Source organism: Panthera uncia, chromosome D4, assembly GCF_023721935.1.
Source record: "Panthera uncia isolate 11264 chromosome D4, Puncia_PCG_1.0, whole genome shotgun sequence".
NCBI classification, from domain to species: Eukaryota; Metazoa; Chordata; class Mammalia; order Carnivora; family Felidae; genus Panthera; species Panthera uncia.
In genome coordinates, this window is record NC_064807.1 from 68,950,312 (window position 1) to 68,951,371 (window position 1,060).

The window sequence follows — 1,060 nt, forward strand, 5'->3', positions numbered from 1 at the left end:
AAAAAAAAAAAAATCCAGGAGTATGAGGGGAAAATTAGAGAACTAAGTGATACACTAAAAAGAAATAATATACGCATAATTGGTATCCCAGAGGAGGAAGAGAGAGGGAAAGGTGCTGAAGGGGTACTTGAAGAAATTATAGCTGAGAACTTCCCTGAACTGGGGAAGGAAAAAGGCATTGAAATCCAAGAGGCACAGAGAACTCCCTTCAGACGTAACTTGAATCGATCTTCTGCACGACATATCATAGTGAAACTGGCAAAATACAAGGATAAAGAGAAAATTCTGAAAGCAGCAAGGGATAAACGTGCCCTCACATATAAAGGGAGACCTATAAGACTCGTGACTGATCTCTCCTTTGAAACTTGGCAGCCAGAAAGGCTTGGCACGATATCTACAGTGTGCTAAACAGAAAAAATATGCAGCCGAGAATCCTTTATCCAGCAAGTCTGTCATTTAGAATAGGAGAGATAAAGGTCTTCCCAAACAAACAAAAACTGAAGGAATTTGTCACCACGAAACCAGCCCTACAAGAGATCCTAAGGGGGATCCTGTGAGACAAAGTACCAGAGACATCACTACAAGCATAAAACATACAGACATCACAATGACTCTAAACCCGTATCTTTCTATAATAACACTGAATGTAAATGGATTAAATGCGCCAACCAAAAGACATAGGGTATCAGAATGGATAAAAAAACAAGACCCATCTATTTGCTGTCTACAAGAGACTCATTTTAGATCTGAGGACACCTTTAGATTGAGAGTGAGGGGATGGAGAACTATTTATCATGCTCCTGGAAGCCAAAAGAAAGCTGGAGTAGCCATACTTCTATCAGACAAACTAGACTTTAAATTAAAGGCTGTAACAAGAGATGAAGAAGGGCATTATATAATAATCACAGGGTCTATCCATCAGGAAGAGCTAACTATTATAAATGTCTATGCGCCAAATACCAGAGCCCCCAAATATATAAAACAATTACTCATAAACATAAGCAACCTTATTGATCAGAATGTGGTCGTTGCAGGGGACTTTAACACCCCACTTACAGAA